Source organism: Ipomoea nil, unplaced genomic scaffold (assembly GCF_001879475.1).
Source record: "Ipomoea nil cultivar Tokyo-kokei standard unplaced genomic scaffold, Asagao_1.1 scaffold2827, whole genome shotgun sequence".
NCBI classification, from domain to species: domain Eukaryota; kingdom Viridiplantae; phylum Streptophyta; class Magnoliopsida; order Solanales; family Convolvulaceae; genus Ipomoea; species Ipomoea nil.
In genome coordinates this window covers 954,972-969,914 of record NW_017619255.1, presented here as the reverse complement: position 1 = coordinate 969,914, position 14,943 = coordinate 954,972, and the positions used below count along the sequence as shown (strand labels likewise).

The 14,943-nt window shown below is 34.3% G+C and overlaps 1 pseudogene; it reads right to left on the bottom strand.

The window, feature by feature from the left end:
* Positions 1 to 7,844: 7,844 nt before the first annotated feature.
* On the bottom strand, positions 7,845 to 13,648 carry LOC109159399 (annotated as a pseudogene).
* Between the last annotated feature and the right edge of the window lie 1,295 nt (positions 13,649 to 14,943).

Sequence of the window (14,943 nt, the reverse complement as noted above, 5' to 3'; positions counted from 1 at the left end):
GAATTTATGGAGGCACTCATTAAGAGATTTGAAATGACTGATGTGGGCCTTATGTCTTACTTTCTTGGCCTTGAGGTTGTTTAGATGGATGGTGGAATCTTTATTTCACAAAAGAAGTATGCGGCCGATATTTTGAAAAAAGTTCAAAATGGAAAATTCCAAACCAATTTCAACTCAGTTAGCTGAAAAGTTAAAGGTGTCCAAAGATGAGTGTGGTAAGAATGTGAATGTTACAGCTTATAAAAGCTTAATTGGAAGTTTGAGGTATCTGGTGGCAACAAAGCCAGATATTTCTTTTGGAGTTGGAATACTTAGCAGATTCATGGAGGAACCAAAAGAATCACATTGGGCTACAGCAAAGCGAATTCTGAGATATGTCAAAGGGTACGAGTAATGGTAGAATTTTTTATTCTACTAATGAAGCTGTGAAACTTGTTGGATATACAGACAATGATTGGGTTGGAGATGTTGAGACCAGAAAAAGCATATCAAGATATGCCTTCTATCTTGGTTCAACTATATTTTCTTGGTCTTCAAAGAAGCAACAGATTGTAGCACTTTCAACCGCAGAAGCAGAATATATTGCAGCAGCAAACTGTGTTACTCAAGTAGTTTGGCTTAGGAGAATTTTGGAGTTCTTACAACACAATCAGGAAACACCTACAACTATTTTCTGTGACAACAAGTCTGCAATTTCATTGTCGAAGAATCCTGTCTTTCATAGTTGCATCAAAAACATTGATATCAACACATGGAGCATTAGTGATTATTGTCTAATTTTTAGCTAGTTTTGTTAGTTTATCCTTTAGTATAAATAGGTTATGTTGCAAAGTTTTTTTCATCATCAAGAAGCAAAATAAATTCTCTTATTCCTCTCTTTCTCCCCTCTCAAATTATATACATAGATATATTATATTTAATATATCTTACAGTTTCAATTACGGGTGCTGTAGGCCTATTGAGGCGTAATAACTCCAGCATTTCAGCTCTTATGTCTGCCATGACCTTCATCATATTTTCTGAGTTTGTTCTTGCTTCTTGCTTGGAAGCTTGCACTTCCGGTCTTGTTGCCTCCAACCTTTCATCAAACTCAATTTTCTTTTCCTGTAGTGCCTTGAATTTATCTAAGTTGGTTACCATTCTTGCTCAGGAAAGAGACTGATACCAAATGTGATGATCTAAGGGCTTAAGCAAAATTATTGGTGAAGCAAGAGCTGAGATTTGTAGAAAGAAGGAAAATGAAAGAACATAAAAGAAAGGGAAGAATAGAATTACAGAGAGCTGCAAATAAGAGTGAAGAAGAAATTTTAATTTCATTCATTCCGTTCCATTCCATAATCCTTCCAATACATTCGACTCAATCTTATAGCCTACCTTAACAAACTCCTATAAATAAGGAAGATAAAGATGGAATATGACAGTTGTAACCTATACAAATAAAAGTTGTAAACAATATATACAAATTAAATAACATTAATTATCTTGAATATTATATTATTCAAGCTCTTGGTTCATAACATGCTCGTGCTCGACGCTCGACGCCCTTTGTCTATCCCTCCATGTCGTCTGGGCAGAGTTAGCGACTTCTCGGCGTGGACAATATACACTCAAATATGTGAAATTGTTATTCGGTCTCATTTTGTATACACTGCAGTTTCATTTCAACACAACTACAGTTTCATTTCAATTCAATTGCAATTTCATTTGATAATATAATAAAAATAATACGTGAGACAGTATCAGTTTAGATACACTACCGTTTTGGACCATGGTCCACAAAGCTTTATGGATTGTTGTCCACAGTATAATTGCTGTCGCCTAAACCCGTGGGCCTAAGGAGGGTAGGGGCGGCCGGGCTTTGACGACCCCGCCGATTCACTTTGATAGCTCTAGTTTTTAATCCTTTACTAGTATGATACCCGTGCGATGCACAGATTAAATTTTAACGTTAATGAACTTATTATTGTTTGTTATAAGATAATAATTTATTTATGTGGATATTACAATTCTTGTAGGATTTCAAATTAGGGATTTAAACATACTAAGTACTAAACATTAGGTTTTAAAAAATAATAATACACATTAGTGTTATAAAATCTGAAATTATTTTAAATTACAAATTATTAAAGACATCTTTGTAAACTACATTAGTGGTTGAATTACAACTATTGCCTAATTCATTACAGATCAAAATCTTGAGACCTTTAGAATTACTTACTCTAGATGCGGCTACATATAACTGTCCGTGTACAAAAATTGGCTTTTAGAGTAGCAATCTGAGATAACGTTTGTACTGAATTTTATTTATAATCATTAATGAGAATTGTCTTCTTTTAAACTTGAATGACTATCTTGGACCTGATGGTGTCATAGCCATTCGAGGAACCAACACTCTAGTACCTGCATGATCATTATCTAGTATTCCACCCGTGACAATAAAAAATTTGTGTGTGCGCATATATATATATATATATATATATATATATATATATATATATATATATATATATATATATTTATTTATTTATTGAAAGATGTGGCATCATAATGCTATAGCCTATTGAAATAGGATTTAAATAAAAACATCAAATATTGGGATGCAGTTGGCCATCAATATTTTCTACATCAATTGAGTATAAATAAATTTCATTAAATGTTATAATAAAAACCACAAAACATTCTCAATTAACATTATCTAAAAACATAATAAGCCTCAATTAAGATTATATTCTTGATTTATGTCCCTCTTTTTGTATGCAAATAAAGGTGTACATTTTACTTTAAATGTTGTACATTCCAATGTTATTAGACAAAACTACCCTTACACCGTTATAACACCGTTAGTTTTTAATTCTAAGATTGATAACACATCATTATTACCATACACCTATATCTATCATATCTTTTTCCTTTTTGTAATTATTATTTTATTAAAATCATTATATATTAATTGAGTTAATACCCAAAATCGTCCTCGACTATAGTGGTTTTTCTCAATTTCGTCCTAAACGACTTTGGTTACTAATTAACTTGAAATATAAGAGGAAATGAATATTAATGACTGAAAATAAAAATGATCCATAATTTACTAAAATAAAACAAGAAATGATCAGATCATTGCATTTTAATTAAAAATGGAATGGAAATTAAAAATTAGAGGAAAATATTTGAATAATAATATTATACATTATCAATAGTAAATGCATATTTTAAACAATAGTAAAAGTAAATTAAAAATGGAACGGAAATATTTCAATAATAATATCTACATCATCAATTAAAAATTGAACGAAAATTTGGTAAAAATATCATTGCATTTGATATTCTAATTGATTGAAAATATAAAATGGATAACTAATTGAGTGATATTCTGCCATTATATATTTTCACCCAAGTAACCCATCCGGTTGGATTAAAGGTGTTAGATCTAGACGAAGATGAACAAGATTGTGTTGTTACTACCAATGTCGTTTACAAAGAGATTTCAATAATGTGTAAATATAATCGGTGATATTAATTTTTTTTTAAATGAAAAAATTGTTATATATCTAGACAAAAAAAATATATCTTCCATACAAATGAATAATGATAGCAATTCATTTCTATAACTGAGCTGTTAGAGAATGAGCACATTTGCTTAATTTATGAAAATACTAAATAATGATAACTAAAATCTTCAAAGTTATAGCACCGCATGTATACATCTAGACATTAGTTATTAATTTGAGCAATTATTTGCACAAATTCAATAAATGATATTATCAAAATATATAACTGATCCAAACCATATCTTTAATCACACTATATAATATTAGATTTTCTAATTTAAATAATTATATATAGATTCATATATTCTTAATATATTACAACAAATTCATTCTGTGCATCGCACGGGTGCAAATACTAGTATTAATATATACATTTTGTTTTAGCCCAAGCAAGAAGCCCAATCTATAACCCAACCCAAAACCATTAAAAGCCCACATATAATATCAACCCCAAACCCTAATCCTACGCAAATCCACCCATCTCTGTCTGAAAGCATTTCCTCTGCCTTCTCTCTACCAATTTAGAAACCGTACCACAGTCCACAGCTGCAACTACAGAGCTTCAATTCGTTGTTTCTTTTTTATTTTTTTGTCTGGTGAAGTTGACGCCTTTTGCTCCAGGATGATAGTTCATCTTGATGCCTCCATTTTTTGACACCCTTTTGCTCCAGGATGATAATTCATCTTGATGTACACCAATCAGTACGACGGGAGGAAATAGCCGTTGGAAATACTACAGATATGTCTGACTTAGTACATCTCTAAGATCTTAGTCAATTAGAGGTAGAAGATGAGGGAGCGTCACCAAAGACCAACAGGTCTGACCGGAAAGCAAGTAAACAACCTTTTTCTTTATTTTCTATCGTTTGTATACTGTATTGTAGACAATCTCTGCCCAGTTTGATTAAATTGTTAATTAGGATTTATGATTTCAGATGCAAAATCTAACACTTCTATTCTCTGTATGAAATTTTCCCTCATAATTTAGCGCAGTCTTGGACACTGGGGGAGAAAATTCAACTGTGTAGGAGCGACCAAAAACAGAGATTTGTAGGAAACACGTACCGTTAAAAATGCATAATGGGAATGGAAAATAATTAAGGACTAATAAAATAAGTGAAAAAAAAAAACATTTCATAACATCTGTGTACTATTGACTATGCAAAACAGATAAAATAATAATTTTTTCTTATTAAAACATGATTTTTTTTCCCAGTGCATGATTTTTTCTAGTTTTTTTGTGCAGCGGACGGGTGCATGTTTCAGTTTTTTTATCATAATACATGTGAATAGAAAAAACAGAATAAAAAAGAACCAAACATCTCTATACATTTCTACCCTAGATTTATAAGTTTCAACACAATTTTTAGAAATTGTTTTAGAAAAACTAAACCTAGATCAAATCCCAGTCATTGCTACCCCTATCAGCCTATCCTCTCTTCCATAATCCATAAAGAAAAGGCAAATGTCATGAGAATGAGGTCTTCTTTGGAGTAATTAGTTTCAATCTTTGGACAGATCTTTTTTTCTTTTTTAATTGTCCTACTTACCCCACCACACAGAAATGAAAAACAGAAGCAGAGTACATATTAATTGAACATTACTTTTGTTTATTGACAATTTCATCAGCCTACTTATTCACTGTCGGAAGTCTACAGACACATTCACTTCATTCATTTTCATCTCTATATATGCCTTTTTTAAGTAATATTTTCCCCTCTCAACCACACCTACCACATATTTTATAGGAAAAAAAAAAAAAGAAAAGATAGTGCATAAACACTGACCCATTCTTAAACTCAACAAACTCCTTGGAAGTATGGTGAAAACCAATTTTGTAGCAAACCTCACAATCTACAGAACACAATATTTCAATTAAGATAAATGAATAATAAAAAAGCAACAACTCTGAAATGCAAGACGAATAGCAAAGACTTACTTTCCATGTATATTGTTGAAAGAAAATTACAAAATTTATCTACTTACCTCTGCATCATGAAATAAGCATTTCATGCTTTTGATTGTTTTTTTGTTCTTGATTCAGACAGCTCATATGTGTGCTCTAAAAGTACTCATGACATTCAGGCCTAACACACACGTCTCCCATTTGAATTGCGAAACAGAGAGAAAAAAATTTATTTCACACGCAATAGCCAATAGCCCACTGCCCTAAATTTCAGGCCTAACACACGTCTCCCATTTGAATTGCAAAAAAAAAAAAAAAAACAAAAAAAAAAAACAAAACGGCATCGTAATAGCTGGGCGGGAATTTTGCCCAAAATCTATTTAGTTTTATTATAGTTAGGATTAGGATATCATCTATCTATATGTCTTTTCATCCATGTTAAAATCTATAACCCGGGTTCGATTCCCACAATGGATGATTCCCTTTGGGCTAGCTTCTGTGCCTCTCGGATTCAATCGGGTGGACATGGACCGTTAAACGGACAGAGAAAGATCCGAACCACATTGTCGTTTACACAAAAAAAAAAAAAAAAAAAAGGTATGAGTTGTACTTGTTGTGCATCCGAGATATTATGGAAATCAAAACATCTTTGAGCTAGGGAAGCTCATCTATGCATAAAGATCTTTACCATCCAATTGTGGAAGTTCTAGCTAATTTTTGGAGACACCTTCGGTGTGAATTTATTGGGGTCACTCATTAATAAGTTAAATTTTACGGGTCTATAAATCTGTAGATGTGGATAATACCGTAATGTGATCAACGATTTCAATTTCTCTAATAAATTGACAAGCCGTTGAAATGTATGGTTCATATGTTTAATATAGGACGGTTTATCATAATAACAAAAATCAAAATAATCTAAGAAATTGATTAGTGAAACCTATCAAGGCTGTCCACCAATTCTTGTTTTGGGAGCAATTAGGTTTGCAACACAATTAATTTAATATGTTGCAATTCAATGAAAGCAGTAATTGATACCTTTAAAACTTAATGAAAGTACCATTTGATACAATCCCGTATTAAATAGACACTACTTCGAGCGAGTGCCAACTCCAATAAAGAATTGAGGAAGAAAATATAGAGATAAAATGTAAGTACAAAAAAACTGTATTATTGTTTTGATTGTTATTTCATAATACATGGAGCCTATTAGTTATAATATTGTATTCCTAATAAAGTCTGACTACTTCTAATAATGTTCTACTAATCCAAATGATAATTTCCTAATTCTAATAATACAATTCTATTTTCTACATTAATTAGAACAACTTGGGACATAATTCCCACACTGCCACCGCTGAGGTTTAAACCTTGGTCTCTTCTTCCAAATATTACCCACTAAATCATACCAATTTTTCATTTGTAATATCATTTTTAGACTCGTTTATTAATTAAAAATAAGAAATAGAGAAAAAAAAAAACTGAAAAGTATAAGTAAACGCTACACAATCCTTTAAAAAAAAAAGATTATATTTTCTACTTTAATTTTATCTACAAGGTTCACTTCTTTACGTATCATTATATTACTTCACCTTTCCTTCCAGTCGTTATATTATAGACCGTGGTGCATGTGCACCGCGGTCAAAAACGGCGCCGTTTCTTTAAGTGAAGAAACGGCCCGTCGTTAGAGTTAACGGAGTCCGCTTGTTTGGTGTATTAAACACCAACTGACACTATAATATATCTAAACCGACACTGCAGTTATATCAAAATGATACTGTAGTTATAGTGAAATGAAACTGTAGTGTATATAAAATGAAACTGAATAACATTTCACATATTTGAGTGTATATTGTACAATGAAGCTGTAATTATATCAAAATAATCATTTAGTTGTGTTTTAATGAAACTATAGTATATATATATATATATAAAATAAAATTAAATAACATTTTCACATATTTGAGTCTATAAATATCAAATGAAACTATAGTTATATCGAAATGAAACTGTAGTTGTGTTGAACTGAAACTGCATTGTATACAAAATGACACTGAATAACAGAGTTACTTTTTGCAAAAGGGTGCGAAACGGCGAAAACTAACACTGTTTATTTTCATTTAAAAAAAAAAGACGCGCGGTGCATAATCAATTATGCACCACGGTGCAGAATATAATTTGCCCTTTCCTTCTAGTTGGACCAAAGATTAAATTATAATCCTTCTAATAGTTTTTCTTTTTCCTTTTCATTTAGATCGAAAATGAATATAAGTGACCATCTTTAACCCGTACAAAGTAGCAATTTTAATTCATTAAAGACCAAATTAACTACTTTATTAAATGACATATTGGTGGCAGAAATAATCCTAGAGAGAAGAAAGATGTGCGTCTTACACTTGATTTGCATAATTCCAAGAATCCCAACCATAAGGAACAATGACGTCGGAGAGGGAGGAGTTAAAAAAGATGACCCTAGCATAAGGTCTCCATGGCCTTCCCAAGATTGCCTTGCCACTTCCAGTCACATTGCAGTTCTTGAAAACAAATGCATTGCTATCATTTGCACCTGACCTTCCTTGTGCTGTTATGTATCCTTTACTGCCTTCTCGTCGCGATTTCCCAACATTCACCACTATTGTACACTCCTAAAAACACAACATCAAACAAAACATTATAGAAAATTAGTTGACTCATCAATAAGTTCTTTGTTTTTAAATCTATTTAATGAGATTAAGTTAACAAATAGATTTAAACAGTAATGGTGATCAAAACCGCAAGGCTCAATGGTGATCAATATGAAAGTTAAAGACTAAACTTGACGGAGCCACTGCCCACTGCACTCGAAGGGCTACTATTGGTACTATCTCTTTTGTATTTTCCTTATTCAAGAAAAAAAAAAACTTTAGACATGAATTACAAATTTGGTTTAAAAAAACTCATTCCGTCAACTACCATGTAGTATGATGGCATTCCAGTTACTATTCCAAATGGATGGTCGTCGTAGGTATAGAATAGGTATTCCTTTGTAAAGAATCCGTCCCATTTTATGTGTCTGATTAAGTTAACAAGAATTGACTGAAGTTATTTTTAATTCGTTTTTTCATTATATATTTAGAAACTAACTTAAAAGTACTATTAAACACAAAAAAAAAAAAACAAAAAAAAAAAAAAAAAAAATTCTATTAATGAATAGTAAATATGATATGTAAATTGGGACGGAGGAAGTAATAGAAAACACAAACAAACAAATTAAAGGGCTAGAAAACTAAGCGAAGCTAGCGTACCTCAAAAATAGACTGACCGGCACCAAATATGAAATCTACGGCCCCTTCAATGATGCAACGCTTGAAATAATGTCTGCCCCTGGCATCCAACAACGTGTCTTGCACGCCGTAAAAACCATAATCGTAAAACGCCATTCTGTCTCCAACGACATTGGCTGCCATTGGCTACCACCGTCGGTGCTTTGCGATGATAATTGTAAGAATTCTGTTCAAGGGTATACATAACTGTAGTTATATATGAATTGATAAGCAGCAACTATACCTATACTTTAGGGATATTTGGTAAATAACCGTTAGCTGATTGAGTTAGTAGGTTTGACTAGGTGATAGTATTAGCTGATTGTAGAAAAATGTTTGATAAATTAGATATTAGCTGATAGCTGATTACATGCAAAATAACTTTTTCAAAAAGCTTATCGAAAAAACTACTAGCTTTGAGCAGCTTTTTGAATTTTAGCATTTTGAAGCAATAAGTTACAAAAAACTAATTAATCAAATACTCATATTGACCAGGACTATGTGGTCCAATGGTATCCGGGTTGGACTTCCATTTGGAAGGTTGTGAGTTCAAGCCTCAGTGGAGGCGTTATTAGCTCTTTGTGTTTCAGTAGATTGAGAAAGTATATGAACAGATACTACAATGTAATAGAGCTAGTAGCATTCAAAAAAAAAAAAAAAATACTCATATTGATTGTTTAACCAAGTCAAACTACTAATAGTTATCAAATAAGCTAAAATTAGTTGATACGCTAAGTATGTTACCAAACAATTCAAGACCTTTGTTTTTGTTTTCTCACGTTTTGTGAATCAATTTGACCAAATTTCACTACATTAAGGAATTGATCGAATTTAGTGTTGTACCACAAAATTAAGGTTTTCAACTTTGATATTGTCCGCAAAGCATGAAAAAGTTGGGCTTGAGCGGAAAGAACCACTGCTCTCCCAAACAATGCTGGCTTTTTCATTACCTTCTCCTTTGAGATAAATATATTGCTTGTGATGCGAAATTGTTACCTGTTCCCTACATATATATAATAATGACCAAAATCAATATAATAACAACGAAATGAAATAGGTGTGAAACAAAATAGCATTTTCCAAGTATAGGTTTATTCTCATATTTGGTAAGTATTTTTACTTTAAGAATACAATTCCCAACAAGCAGGGAATAGCTACTCATTTCAAGCACACAAGGAATAACTGAGTATTTATGTAATTTGAATATTTTCTCTATTTATAGTTCTTAATTCAATGTGGTGGAGCTCTAGCTGAGTTTGAGCCCAATGACAGTTGGGCCAGAAAAGGGCCTAAAACGTTACATAGTTCAAGTTAAGCACTAAAACTAGAAATTCTAACCTACAAGTGCACAACTACATCTTACTCCAACTAGTCTACCATGTTTCCTATGCAAATGAAAGTGGTCAAAATTAGCTAACAAGAAGATGTGGGCTGGCAACTTGTGTGATGACAAGTTGATTGATCATGGAATGACAACCACTCGTTTCATGGGTGTACATTATTGATGATCAATGCATGGTAAATTGATAATCACTTATTTCACAGTGTATAGACACTATAAATTGAGTATCTTATCCCATTTTAACATCAAACAATCACCAATAGGACACTTAGTATAGTGGTTTAATTTTGAATCCCAAAATAACAATCATTATTGTATGGACCATGGTCCACACAAGTTGTGTGGACCATATTTTTTCTACAGTAAAATAATGTACATTTAGTACAAAAATATTGTACCATCAATGGTAGGAAAATAAGTTGTGTGGTCGCGCTTTCCCGTGTGGTCAGTGCGGCCGCACCAATAGTTATGCAAATATGCACCATCAATGGTAGGAAATTCATAACAAAAAATGCACAAATTAGGTACACAACACATAAATGCACCATTATGTAGGAATAAAAGCACCACACAGTGTTTGGAAATGCACTATTAGGGATAGGGAGTTATATGATACATTTTTTGGGTGTGTTAGTGCATTTTTTGATGTACTTTTATATTTCATTGTTGTGCATTTTCCTAACACTGTTGGTACCTTTTGTTAACAACTTAACACTATTGGTGCATTTTCAAGCGGCCGCACGAGAATGCACGACTCTCTCTCTCTCTCTCTCTTTCTCTCTCTCTCATACACACACACACAACAAAATCCAATAAATTTAAAAAACATATAAAAATTAAACACCATATACATTCACTATAGAATCAAACAAATAAAAATATATATATAAATTGTGATATGGAAAAAAAAAAAACAACTAAATAAATTTTAGGTTGAATTAGGTGTAAAATATGAAATAAAAAATTAGGCTATTCTTGAGAACCTCAAGAATAACCTAATACCAGGGGACCATTGGAATAGCTATTCCCCTTGCACGAGGAATATATAGCTCATTTCTGGGAATAATATTTCTTGAAAGAAAATGTATTAACAAACAATGGAATAGACCTATTCCCAAAACTGCCATTTCCATTCTAGAAATTTCGCGAACCAAATGTTTTGTAAGGATGGAAAGCTAAGACACCTCGCTTCTCAAGGAGAAGGGTCATAAGTGTATCAGCTTCCCATCGCCTAAGAAAGAAGGCATAAAGAAGAAAAGCTATGATGTCCCGCCTTCCAATGAAAAAGGCTATAGAGGTACCAGCTACCTAGTACCCAAGGGGAAAAAAGTGAAACAAGAAAAAAGAAAAATTAAAGACATAATGAGTAGTGAAACTTAAGACTCCCCACATTCAAAGGGAGAAGGGCCAAAAGGCTACCAATTACCTGTTTCCTGAAAAAAAAAATGAAGTTATAAGGAGGCAAAAAAAGAGGCATAAGGAGCCCAAAGTACACTGGCTAAAAGTTAGGCGGTACGAGCTAGCTAAGAAGGCAGATCGTAAAAGAAGTCTAGAGTACACTAGTTCAAAACCATTTACATTGGCTACAATCTTGATGGTATGGGCAGGCTACGAATGTGGATGGTGAAAGAGGCATAAGGAGGCCTCGAGTACACTCGTTGAACACTAGCTAAACGCCAGGTGGTACGAGCAGGCTACAAAGGCACAAAAGAAAAAAGAAAAAGAAAGAAGGAGGCCTTGAGTACACTGCCTGATAGCCAAGTAGTATGGGCAAACTACAAAGACAGATAATGAAAGAGGCATAAGGATGCCTTGAGTACACAGACTAAAAGCCAAATGGTATGGACAAACTACGGAGGCAAACGGTGGTAAACAATATTTTTCTTTTTCCTATAGGGAACGCTTTGGGGGTGGAGAGCTAAGTTGTGCTAACGAACCGCGTTTTGGGAAGGTTGTAGAAACATCCTTGGTAGGCTTGCACGCAGGGAAAGTGACACAAAGAGGTAATGCACAAAAAAAAAAAAACTTCTTTCTTTTTCTTCCAGAGAAGGTGGCTGAGGCAGAGAGCTAATTAAGCCTTCATAGAAGACTGCACGCAGGAAATGCAGTGGCACTAGATGCAGTGGCGGAGCCAGAAAATAATGTGAGTGGGGGCGTACTTAAACTTGAGATCTCACTTCTAAGAAAGACTGCACGCAGGAAATGCGGTGGCACTAGATGCAGTGGCAGAGCCAGAAAATAATGTGAGTGGGGGCGTACTTAAACTTGAGATCTCACTTCTAAGAAAAAATTGCATCTTTCACAATTTTGTTGGAAGAATTTGCTTAGACAAGAAGCTAAAACATATAAATGATACAAGTGAGTTTTGAACCTTGGACACTCCATCTTCATATTCAAGATTCAACCCATTGATCTATTAAACACTTTAGTGATTTTTCTATGTACTTATATATTAGTAGAGAGGGTTGAGGGGGGGGGGGGGGGGGGGGGCAGTGGGGGCCACTGCCCCCATTGTGGCTCCGCCACTGACTAGATGCCTAAAAATGAGAATTTGTCGATCAAGAGCGGCGACGCCAGAGAGCTAAGTCATCTTGGCAGACCGCACATAAGGACGACAATGGGTGCCTTGATGCCCAAAAAGAGAATATCTTGGCTTGGTGCCCAACAGGATTTAAGTGGGCCTAAAGGTTTGTCAAGAGGGAGAAGTCCATACGCGAGATTCTTACAACCGTCTAAAAGAGGAACATGTGGCAAGGAAGTATTGTATAGATGAGTAAAATGAAGAAGACGTGGAAGATTTTGTTTAGGAGCATCCGATGATCCGAACAATGGTTGTAGCCTTTAGGCTCAAGGTCGAGAGCAAAGCTCGAGAACAGTTATAGGTGTTAGGAAAACTTCAATTCGACGAGGTGAGTGTAGAAGCTGTGGTGCGAGATCGTGAGAGGGGACTCGTGATGGACTCATGGGGTCTGGGCCCAATGACAATTGGGCCAAAGACGGGCCTAAAATGATGTTTAGTTCAAGTTATGCTAGAACCACCAAAAAGAGAAAAAAAAAAAAAAATGTACCCACCAAAACTCAAACTCCTAACCTACAAGTACACAAGTGCATCTTACTCTAGCTAGTCTATCATGTTTCTTGTGAATTGGAAGAGATAAAATTAACTAATGAAAAAGATATGGGGTGGCAACTTGTGGTGACGACAAGTTGGTAAACCAGGTTGATTGAAGAATGACAACCACTCATTTCTTGAATCAAAGACATACAAGTTGTATATATAGAAATTGAAGTTTGAAAACAAATATATTTAAAAATCACATTAAGAAAAAGTATAATCATAACAATGTATGTATGCGTACAAGTAGATGGCAGGCTTGATGGAAATGCAAACCCATTGAGAATTGTTGGAGGGGACTGAATCAATGGCTGATTGGATGGTTTTGAAGTCGGACGACCCTGACTGGTCAACATGGATGGTCAAATATTGTGCTCGTCCTCCACTACTCACCCATCCCAAAACCATGAAAAAGAAGAACACATTCTTCACCATGTTTACTCACCTTAGTTACCAATGAACAATGGCACAAGCTAAGCACAACCCAAAGCTGAGTTGATATAAAGGAAAGTGCTGCATGCCATGCGTGTCCACATGTCGAAGATAGTGTAGTCTTTTTCTTGATTCTCCGTCGTGGTCGCCGGTTTTTATCATGAAATAAATGGAAGTGCTCCTGCTCGTCGTTTACCTTCCCTGTCATTAAACCTTCTTGGATATATATATATATATATATATATATATATATATATATATATATATATATATATATATATATATATATATAGTCGTTTTAAGGAAATTTTGAATTTGATAATGTATGGCCGGTCCTACGTACTATGGCTTTTAATTTGATAGCTAACTAATGGATTTCCAAATAATAAAACATGAAGAAAAACAAATAACTTTATGTCAATTGTTCTAATAATAATAGTAATAATAGTAGTAATAATAACAATAATAACAATAATAAAATAACAACAATAACAACAATAACAATAACAATAATAACAACAATAACAATAATAATAACAATAATAATACTTAAAGGGGAAATCGCACCTTTGGTCCCTCAATTAGTGCCCAATCTGCAATGTCATCCTTAGTTCCCAATTTGAACACATTTAGTCCCTCAATTATTCGATCATTAAGCAGATTTGGTCCTTCTGTCTGATACTCCGTTTAACACCGTTTAAAGCATGGGTAAAAGTGGAATTTCACATAGCATTGTTGATGGAGGTGGAGAAAGAGTGGGCATAGTTGCCGGAACGTTGTTAAATGAGGTTGGCATAGGGATGTTAGCCGGCATGGGGGGAAGAGTGAGCTTTGGGCGGAACACGGCAAGGTTGGGAGAGGTATATTAGGCAAGTTGAAGGCGGGCATCGCCGGCAAAGGTGGAAGTGTGGTGGTTGGCATGTTAGGAATGGATGGCATTTGTGGTAAGGTTGGTTGAGGCAGAGAGGGAATCGTCGGCAACGGTGGGGCGCCGGAAATTTGCAGGAAACAGCGAGTGGCGGAGTTGGTGTTGATGCTATTTGCAAAACACAATAACGTTATGTGATCTCTTATCATCTCTTTTACGCTCATTCTCATTTCTTGTCTTAGTTTCAGCAAATGCACCCAAGCCAATGGGTGAAAATGGAGTCCAAGAGTCCATGCCATTTCCACCACAGATCGGCATAAACCCTGCGCATAAAAACTTACCCATTGCCGCCATATATGGCGGCGGCGGAATCGCGACCGCATGAAAAGCCCTTCTGCATTTCTCATTCTGACACCTCATGCACCAATCT